The sequence below is a fragment of the Triticum dicoccoides genome, chromosome 7B (assembly GCF_002162155.2).
Source record: "Triticum dicoccoides isolate Atlit2015 ecotype Zavitan chromosome 7B, WEW_v2.0, whole genome shotgun sequence".
Taxonomy (NCBI): Eukaryota; Viridiplantae; Streptophyta; class Magnoliopsida; order Poales; family Poaceae; genus Triticum; species Triticum dicoccoides.
Window position 1 is genome coordinate 641,277,555 of NC_041393.1, and position 10,745 is coordinate 641,288,299.

The following is a 10,745-nucleotide window of genomic DNA, read 5'->3' on the forward strand; positions in this document are numbered from 1 at the left end:
GGCGGCGGGCGAGGAGGCGACGAGGGTGTGGTCGAGATCGGCGGCGGGCGGCGGCGGTGAGGTTGAGGGCGGGCTTGGGCGGCGGTGGTGAGGGCAGGCTCGGGCTCGGGCGGCGGCGACACACTACTAGGAAAAGGCATGCTAGTGGCGCACTAGTTTTGCCTTCTAATGGCGCACTACTGGTGCGCCACTAGCATCACGCCATTAGAATTAAATTCTAATGGCGCACCACTGATGCGCCATTAGTATCTGGTGTTCTAATGGCGTACCACATAGTGCGCCATTAGTACTGCCTACGGTGCGTCATTAGAATGCCTCCCAGGGGGCCATATGTACCCATGTGCTTTGGCTTACTAATGGCGCACCAGTGGATGATGCGCCATTAGTGTGATTATAATAGTGCGCATTAGTGTCTTATGTGGTGCGCCATTAGTATTAATATTAGTTTTTTTTGTTTTTTTCTGATTTTTTCACAGGTTACAAAATATATTATTTGACAGAATATAGACAGCACCACACAGCAACAGTAGATTCATCGAATACAATAGAAGGTAAGTCTCCGAATACAATTCATCATATTAGTCACCGAATACAAAAGACCGAACGAAGATAGAACATTACAAGTCTCGGAGACCGCGAGTAGCGAGTTTGTCTTCACATTACAAGTCGATATCGATCATCTAAACTACCATCACATAGAAGAGAGCTGCGGTCATCACGATGAGCATCATCGCGATGAAACTGGTCTTCACCCGGTTCCTCCAACGCTCCCTCCTCTCTCCCGCTAGATAGCGGACGTATCTAGATTCCACCTCCGCCCTAGTGATGTACCCTTTTTAACTGTTACCGTTGAAATGGTGAACCTGTCTCCGACACTCCTCCCAGTCGTCGTAGACTTCGGGAACCTTACCCTTGTACACGACATACGACGGCATCTCTATGCACAAGCCAGACAACAGACAATACATAAGCAATATATAAGTATGCAACAAAAGGATCGGAAGAGAAAAGCAAGACATTAATAGCACGATTCATGGTCCTACTAATAAATAGCATCTATTACATCTAAGTTGAACGACTGTCCAAACCAAAGAGACATACAAGTTCATTAAAGTTTAATTACAACATGAGCTAATCGATGTTTCAGAACTACAAATAGCATCACTACTTTCGACTCGACTCATGGGACCGGAGTGTGGATGAAGCTGCCGTCTTTCGTGATGGTCATGAAGTCGCAGGCGTTGTCAGCCTGCATTTGAAGTGTTGTGTCTATCTCACTGTTGGACGGTTGCTCTCTGAGGTAGAACTGCACCGAGGTACGAAGGACATCTTGATGGATGATTTCTGCAAACTCCGACTGGATGCGAAAGAATTCTTGTTGGAGGTCCGCGTCCTGGATTGCCGCCAAGCTTGCGGCCCAATCTTTGACATTATTTGGTAGCAGAAGGTGATTATGGTCCCGTACGATCGCCCTCATGTGATGGAGGGCGTAGTAGGCATCCTTCTGATCGCCAGGCGGCTGCTTGACGCAGGGGAACGTTGTATTGTGGGTGAACACGTGCCTGCCATACCTACGAACTGGCCTCTTAAAGGTGCCTCCAGATGTGGCGTAGCCGGGGAGAGCATCATCAAGAACTTTCTTGATATTTGTGTAGTCTATCTTGGAGTCACGGTCCGGGTCGAAATACGTGGCCATGGAATATTTTGGGCTTAAGAGGATGAGTGTGCAATGTGTGTCACTGCACAGAACACGGAATGTTAGAAAAAAAGAACGATCAAAATCTAAGAAATCATATGTTACGGGGCGATGAGGGGATGACTTACTCGGGAAAGTAAGGCACGAGGAAGTTATCCTTATCTGGGTTTGCCAGAATGACGCCTTCGAGGTGTGAACTTGCGACTTGCCAGTCCCCAGTGCTGCCCAAGATCTTGGCACGCATGTAGAAGGGGTCGACTATCACGATGTCCGGGGTCTTCTCTCGAATGATCCGCATCTCCATACTCAGCGAAAACAGCCGAACAAAGGTGTAGTGCAGCGGATGAAGATTAAACATAGCAAAGATGTCATCAAACCGCAGGACGATTGTACCCTCGATGGCGCCATCCACAAAGCCCTTGCCCTTTGGCACCTTGGCCACGAAAACCGGGTATGCCACATCTTTCTGGGAGAGACGCCGCTTCTCCAAAGATAGAACGCTGTCATGCAAACTCCGCATAGCACCGGTTGCAGCATTGAGCATATTTGTCGGTAGCATCACCCTACCCGCCACATGCACCCTCCTCGAGATATCCTGAGGTGAAGGTGGCCTGTCCTGAGCACGGATCGTACTCGGCGCCGGCTGGCTCGCACCGGCGCCCTTGGCAGTCTTTCGTTTCCGTCCCTTCTTCTTGATCTGCTGTAATGGGACCGAGTTCTGCTCACAGACCGCCTTCTTGAGCGTGTTGGGGCTGATAATATTTCACACCTCAGCTATCTGAGGCTCCGTGAAGGCGGGAGCTGGAGGCGTCTCCTGAGAACTGAACGCCAGACGACGCCTGTTGCAATTGGATTTCTCCGCCATACCAGCTAGATCGCGGTCGTCTTGGTTGGGTTCTTGAGAAGGAGGCCCGCCGAACTCGTCATCGTACCCATGTTCGGCAAAGTATTTATCGACATTGGTAAATATACCGTCGTTGTTGTCGTCGTCGTCCGGATCCTGTGCCATATGCATGTCCGGATCCTGTGCCATAGGGATGTCCGGCATGTCCGGTAGCGTTGCGGCGTTCTTGCCATGGCGTGGCGCCGGCACGACTGGAGGTCTTGTCTGTGGGGTGGTGTCCCCCGCCCCCAAACGAATCTGGCTCTTCGCCCAAAGCAGGGACCAGCTTAGGCAGGCACTGAGGGTCATCATATCTTCTTCGTCGGCCCTGACGGGTTGAATCGGAGGTAACAACTCGTCGCAGCCTTGCAGCACCCGAACCAGTTGAACCCTATACATGGTGGGTGGCATCGGTTTACCGTGGAACCCTATATATGTAACACCACAAACATATGCAATACCACGAACATACATAGATCTAGCTATAGGCCACAAAAAGTGCATGTGCACGTTGTTGAAGAGGGAGAACAACATAAAGATAGCTTCCCCCTTACTTACCTATCAAAAAAGGTAATTTAACCACTTAATTTGGATGAATCTATGGTGCAAATGAGGTGAATGAAGGAAATATGCCCTAGAGGCAATAATAAAGTTATTATTTATTTCCTTATATCATGATAAATGTTTATTATTCATGCTAGAATTGTATTAACCGGAAACATAATACATGTGTGAATACATAGACAAACTGAGTGTCACTAGTATGCCTCTACTTGACTAGCTCATTAATCAAAGATGGTTATGTTTCCTAGCCATGGACAAAGAGTTGTCATTTGATTAACGGGATCACATCATTAGGAGACTGATGTGATTGACTTGACCCATTCCGTTAGCTTAGCACTTGATCGTATAGTATGTTGCTATTGCTGTCTTCATGACTTATACATGTTCCTATGACTATGAGATTATGCAACTCCCGTTTATCGGAGGAACACTTTGTGTGCTACCAAACGTCACAACGTAACTGGATGATTATAAAGGTGCTCTACAGGTGTCTCCGAAGGTACTTGTTGGGTTGGCGTATTTCGAGATTAGGATTTGTCACTCCGATTGTCAGAGAGGTATCTCTGGGCCCTCTCAGTAATGCACATCACTTAAGCCTTGCAAGCATTGCAACCAATGAGTTAGTTGTGAGATAATGTATTACGGAACGAGTAAAGAGACTTGCAGGTAACGAGATTGAACTAGGTATTGAGATATCGACGATCGAATCTCGGGCAAGTAACATACCGATGACAAAGAGAACAACGTATGTTGTTATGCGGTCTGACCGATAAAGATCTTCGTAGAATATGTGGGAGCCAATATGAGCATCCAGGTTCCGCTATTGGTTATTGACCGGAAACAGTTCTAGGTCATGTCTACATAGTTCTCGAACCCGTAGGGTCTGCACGCTTAAAGTTACGATGACAGTTTCATTATGAGTTTATATGTTTTGATGTACCGAAAGTTGTTCGGAGTCCCGGATGTGGTCACGGACATGACGAGGAGTCTCGAAATGGTCGAGATATAAAGATTGATATATTGGAAGCCTATATTTGGATATCGGAATCGTTCCGGGTAAAATCGGGATTTTACCGGAGTACCGGGGGGTTACCGGAACCCCCCCAGGGGTTAATGGGCCTACAGGGGCCCTAAGGGAGAAGAGGAGGGCCGGCCAGGGCAGGCCGCGCGCCCCCTCCCCCCTAGTCCGAATAGGACAAGGAAGGGGGGGGGGGCGTCCCCCTTTCCTCTTTCCCCTTCCCCTTTCCTTCTCCTACAAGGCAAGAGGGGGGAGTCCTACTCCTAGTGGGAGTAGGACTCCTCCAGGCGCACCCCTAGGGGCCGGCCGCACCTCCCCCCTCCCTCCTTTATATACGGGGGCAAGGGGCACCCTATGACACACAAGTTGATCTTCGTGATCGTTCCTTAGCCGTGTGCGGTGCCCCCTTCCACCATATTCCACCTCGGTCATATCGTTGTGGTGCTTAGGCAAAGCCCTGCAACGGTGGAACATCAAGATCGTCACCATGCCGTCGTGCTGACGGAACTTTCCCTCGACACTCGACTGGATCGAAGTTCGAGGGACGTCATCGAGCTGAACGTGTGCTAGAACTCGAAGGTGCCGTAGTTTCGGTGCTTGATCGGTCGGGCCATGAAGACGTACGACTACATCAACCGCGTTGTTCTGACGCTTCCGCTTACGGTCTACAAGGGTATGTAGACAACACTCTCCCCTCTCGTTGCTATGCATTACCATGATCTTGCGTGTGCGTAGGAATTTTTTTGAAATTACTAAGTTCCCCAACAATGAGGAGGAGGAGGCAGCCGAGACAAGCTTGGAGGAGGAGGTGGAGAGAATGAAGTGGGGAAAATGAGTGGGTAGGTGGCTGTCCAAAATATCTTGTTGGTCCCAGGTTACTAATGGCGCACCACCTGCAAATGCGCCATTAGTAACCCTGGTTACTAATGGCACACCTGCTGCTGGTGCGCCATTAGAAGTTTAGCAAAAAAAATATATATTCTAATGGCGCACGGTGGCACAGTGCCCCATTACTAGTTTAAACTAGTAATGGCGCACCCTGCCGTGATGCGCCATTAGAATCTTTGGAAAAATAAGATTTTTTTTACTAGTGGCGCACCATGTGCATGGTGCACCATTAGTGTCTTCCACACTAATGGCGCACCTGCACATGGTGCGCCACTGCTATATAGTAGTGGCGCACCACATGACAGGTGCGCCATTAGTGGCCATTCCATCTATAGCCCTTTTTGTAGTAGTGACAGGAGTACGGGAACAGGCCGGGGGGGGGAGGACTTAGCGAAATTTTGAGCCGGGGGTGGTTAAGTCAAACTAGCAGTAGCGCTCATAAGGAAAACGCGCTATAGCTAACTTATCTATAGCGCGTTTTAGTGAAAAATGCTACTGCTAATGGAAACAATTATTTCTTTTGTTTATCCCAAGATCAGTAACGCTTTGTCCTGAAAAAACGCTCTAAGTCTAAGCAATGTAAAAACATCAAAAATATACATTGGTTATCATTGATCTTTTTGTGTAGAATCTAAATAGTCAGCATGAATCCTCACTGTACCTGTATAGGTATAGGCGGGGATTCATATTGCAGCCACAAATCAAAGACATATAGTTCAATGAAGACAAAGTGCTCGAGATAGGTTGAGAAGTAACATATTTAAGGTGGTAAACACCTTGTTCGCTTAGCAGTATGGGACTAAACTTAATTAGTTGCAGTGATACTTAGCAGTAGCGAATTTAGATGAAAAACGCTGCTACTAAGTACTTTAGCAGTAGCGCGTCCCTTGGAAGGGCGCTACTACTATATCTAGCCTGGAGGCAACACCGTGGCAATTATAGTAGTAGCGCTCGTTTCACCTAGAGCGCTACTGCTACTTAGATATTAGTAGCGCTCTTTACTGAAGCTCGCTACTGCTAATTAGCAGTAGCGTCTGTTTTTAAACCACGCTGCTGCTAAGATTCTGTGTATAAGATTTTCCCTAGTAGTGCCATCTCCCTCCCGTCCGCTGTTGTCACACCTCGCGCTGGCCACCTCTGCCCTTCCCATGCTGCCGCCTCCGCTCTTATCGCGCCGGCTACCTCCGTTCTTCTCGCGCCGGCCGCCGCAAGTTGGGGACGGGGGCCGCGCCCCTCGGCTGGATCCAGGCACCGCCGCTCCTACCCATGTCGGATCCGTTGATGTTGGGTGAAGGTCGAACACTACAAGAAATATGTCAACTTGTGACCTTCTGTCAGTGACCCTGAAAGAATTGGTCGTAAATCTATGACCATTTGAGACCAATTGGTCAAAAGCTGTCTGAGAGGCTTCAAACCCTAAACCATAATGACCTTTTAGTCAGAAAGGTCTTAATATCCTTACATGAAATGGTCGTAAATTTGTGAACATGATTTACAATGTTATTTTTTGTCCATCATTGACCAATTTACATGGTCGTAACATGTAATAGCAATATATTTTCAGTTATAAAGTGGTGACTGGACAGACACCTAAGCAATTTGTCCTACGTGTCATGTGACGTGGCATTTAGATTATGAAATCTTTATTTATTATTTTAAAGCTTTATTAGATTAATCTTTAATCAGAAACTAACTCTGGGTTAATTAAGTGGTGGGGCCCAACTGTCATAGGCTCAAAACTAAAATAAATGGGCAATTAGCCTCTACCGACGCGGTTAGCTGGCGACTAAACGTCGGTGACCTCTGGTCAGGACGGATGCTCACCGGATTCGCTGCTCTGGCGTCCATTTGATGCGCGGATGGGTTTTACAAGGGTCTGGCGCTCACGCTCATCTCTGGTGATGCTTTTGGTCGCGGGGGTCACCGGAAACAGGGTCGCGCGACGAGGTTTGGCGGCGGCCATGGCAAGGGTGCGACAGCAGTGATGCTATGGGGCACAAGCGGATGTGGTGAGGAGCTCTATGACCTCCTGGGATGTCTAGGAGCTCGGCCGCGTCCTTGTTTGGGTCAGGCAAGGGCGATAGCAGCAGCGGTCTACACGGCGGCGGCAACCAGCTCCGACCATGGTGGGGAACACGGCTAGAGGACACATTCGACGAGGGAAACAGGGGGAAATGGAGAGGAGATCGCTACGGTTCCGCATGAACGGTCAGTGGCCTCGGGGGCAGCCTGGAGCGGTCGAATCGAGTCCGACCATGGCCATCTTGGTCGTCCGCCTGGTGCACGCGAGGCAGCGCCCCAGCCAACTCCGGTGTCCGTGCGCAGGTCCGATGAGTGCGTCAGGGCTCCACGGTCCTGACACGTGGCTGACGGCCTTCACCGTGCTGCCGTTCCTTGGCAACGGCAAGAGCCGAAGCTTTCCTCTGCACTAGTCGAGAGGAAGAAGAAGACCAGGAGGAGCGGGGAAGAGATGAGGTGGGGCCCGCCCGTAAGTGGCCATAACTGACTCCCGGGACCCATAGACCAGTTTAAGCGGAAGCGTACTTCTGGAAGCACGTTTTCTGTTCCCTAAAGCACACACAGCCATGCCTTCCTAATGGATTACACTTTATTCGATCAAAGGCGTTTTCCAGGAAAGGCACTTTCATTCTCAGCCGGCGCCAAAATAGCTATGTTCTGGACGTCCACTGGTTAAGAGAAGAAATGCACAAGTTTTAATTCGTTTTCTACCTAACGAATGAACGGCCATAACTTTGCAACCGTAAGTCGGATAAGGTGATTCAAAAGCCCAACTTCATTGTTTGTCGAGCCTTATCCAATTATAGTGGTCTCATGAACATTTGAATATTTATTTTGGCAGCCACTATTCATTTGGAAAATGTCATAGTTCTACGGTGATGATTCCTTCTGGTTATTCAATGACTTGCTAGGTTAATACATGCATTGTGTTGCCCTGTTAGCAATAATACTTTATTGTACTTACCATGTTGATGTTATGACTTGACCTAGTACCATGCTCTCGATTTATTTGACATTTTTTTTGAATTTTATATGCATGTTTCAAAATGCGGTTAAAACGGCAGGCATGACTGTTCCTAGCTAACGGTTGAATCCTAGAAAACTTTTGGTATTTCTCTGATTAAATAGATACTTATGTACCTAAAATGATTTTTGGAAAAATTCATAAGCAAACTATGAGGCAACTGCAGTTCAAACGAAAATGGTAGGTCCTTCACAAAAATAGTCATTTTGGGCACTCGGAAAATGGAAAATGGATTTTTTGACCAACGAAAATTAAAACTTCCTTAAGCAACATTGTTTGTCATTCCAAGATGCACCCTTTTGCACAATATGAGATCATTTTAACAAACTATGCCATTAATGTGGCCATAAGATTGATCGTTTGGCTTGAAAGCCATGAATCTTCACACTTGATAGCTCATTTCTGAGAACACTTTTTTAAACAAATTGTCGTATTACAAGTTTATTATTTTTCCTCATAACTTTGTCACATATAAAGACACAAAGCGAAGGTTTTTAAATTTTTTGATTTTTTTTCGAATTTTTTTATGCTCGTTTCAAAATGCGGTCAAAACGGCGGGAATGACCGTTCCTAGCTAGTGGTTTAATCTTGGAATTTTTTTGGTGTTTCTATGATTAAATAGATACTTATTTACCTAGAAATGATTTTTGGAAAAAATAAAGAGCAAACTACAAGGCAGCTACAGTTCAAATTTGACCCGTTTCCACCTGAATCAACGGCAATTTGTCTTTTTCACCAGAGGTGGATCAAAACTTTTTTCACCCAACCATTTTGTCAATTGTGCATTAAACATGGCCTAGTATTTTATAAAATTGATTTGGTCCATTTTTGCAACAATTATTTGGTAGTTCCTTCACCAAAAAACCTCCTTTTGGGCACTCGGAAAATGAAAAATGAATTTTCCATGCAAAGAAAATGAAAACTTCCTTAGAAAACATTGTTTGGAATTCCAAGATGCACCCTTGTGCACAATATGAGATTATTTGAACAAACTATGCCATGAATGTGGCCATAAGATTGATCATTTGGCTTGAAAGCCATGAATCTTCACGCATGATAGCTCGTTTCTGAGAACACTTTTTTTAAATAATTGTCGTATTACAAGTTTATTATTTTTCCTGGAAACATGGTCACATATAATGACACAATGCGAAGGTTCTGCAATTTTTTGATTTTTTTTTGAATTTTTTATGCCCGTTTCAAAATGCGGTCAAAACGGCGGGAATGACCGTTCCTAGCTAGTGGTTGAATCTTGGAAAACTTTTGGTATTTCTATGATAAAATAGATACTTGTGTACCTAGAAATGGTTTTTGGAAAAAATAAATAGCAATATGAGGCAGCTGCAGTTCAAATTTGACCCGCTTCCAGCTGAATCGGCAGAAATTTGTCTTTTTCACGAGAGGTGGATCAAAACTTTTTGCACCCAACCATTTTGTCAATTATACATTAAATAAGGCCTAGTATTTTAGAAAATTGATTAGGTACAATTTTGCAACAATTATTTGGTAGGTCCTTCACAAAAAAACCTCCTTTTGGGCACTCGGAAAATGAAAAATGGTTTTCTCGTCCAAAGAAAATAAAAACTTCCTTAGGCAACATTGTTTGCCATTCCAATATGCACCCTTGTGCATAATATGAGATCATTCGAACAAACTATGCCATGAATGTGGCCATAAGAATGATCATTTGGCTTGAAAGCCGTGAATCTTCACAGATGATAGCTCATTTCTGAGAATACTTTTTTAAAATAATTGTCGTATTACAAGTTTGTTATTTTTCCTGGGAACTTGGCCACATATAATGACACAATGCGAAGGTTTCCCAATTTTTTGATTTCTTTTGAATTTTTTACGCCCGTTTCAAAATGCGGTCAAAACGGCGGGAATGACCGTTCCTAGCTAGTGCTTGAATCTTGAAATTTTTTGTTGTTTCTCTGATTAAATAGATACTCTGTATCTAGAAATGATTTTTGGAAAAAATAAATAACAAACAATGAGGACGCTGTAGTTCAAATTTGACTCGTTTCCTACTGAATGAGCAGGAATTTGTCTTTTTCATGAGAGGTGGATCAAAAAATTTGACACCCAATAATTTGGTCAATTGTGCATTAAATATGTCCTAGTATTTTAGAAAATTGATTTGGTACAATTTTGCAACAAATATATGGTAGGTTCTTCACAAAAAAGTCATTTTGGGCACTCGAAAAATGATTAAAAATAGCTAAAAAGATCAGAAATGTATAGAAATTGGTCCTTGTCCATAAAATGTGGTCTAACTCTAGTGAAAATTTGTGTGGTGCCATTTTGCAAAATATTTTTGATAGCTATTTCGCAAAATCCCTCTATTTTTAGTACTTAGACACTTTTTTAAATCACTGATTTTTCGAACCAAACAGAACTCTTCCCACGGATCGATAACATGGCGCCCATCCATCCATCCATCCATCTCTCCATCCCACATCCATCCATCCATCTATCTACAGAAAAATAGAAAATAAAATGAAAAAGAGATACCCCACCCGCAGCCCAAACCCTAGGTCAGATCCCATCGACTCCCCCCATCGCACCCCTCCTCCTCGCAGCCGCCGCCACCTCCTCCCTCGATCCAGTCCTCTCCCCAGCCTCCTTTCCCCGATCCAGTCCTCTCCCCGCC